This window comes from Merops nubicus, unplaced genomic scaffold (assembly GCF_000691845.1).
Source record: "Merops nubicus isolate BGI_N331 unplaced genomic scaffold, ASM69184v1 scaffold21550, whole genome shotgun sequence".
In the NCBI taxonomy this organism is placed as follows: domain Eukaryota; kingdom Metazoa; phylum Chordata; class Aves; order Coraciiformes; family Meropidae; genus Merops; species Merops nubicus.
In genome coordinates, this window is record NW_008581160.1 from 965 (window position 1) to 1,441 (window position 477).

A 477-nucleotide genomic window follows, 5' to 3' on the forward strand; every position below is an offset into this window, starting at 1 on the left:
CTTGAACTCTGGTGCCTTCTTCTTTGAGTGTTTGGTTATGAAAAGATGTATTTTCCTGGACCTCTTTTAATAAATCAGTGGAGAAAACCCTGGAGCAACGTGGCTGTGTCCCCATCTCTGTCCCAGCATGAGAGAGGGGTCTGCCAAAGAGAGGATTTGGATCCCTGGCTGGCCACCTGTCACTGTCTCATCCTTGCCTAGGCATCATCTTCTCACCGCTGGCTCAGCCCTGTGCTTGCTGGAGCTCCTGCAAGGGCCTTGTGCTCCGTCATTAATGAGTGTTAATTAACCCCCTGGGTGTCAGGACTGAAAGCTGCAGAGTGAAGCAGTTCCTGCTGGTGATGGGTTTAGACATGTGGATTAACCCCGCCCCAGAGTGAGAACTGAATGGGATGGGTGATGTTCTACCCCAGGGGCCCTCTTCAGTTGGGGCTTGGGACCCCCACCTCACCTCTGCTGCCCCCAGGGCTGCACCCT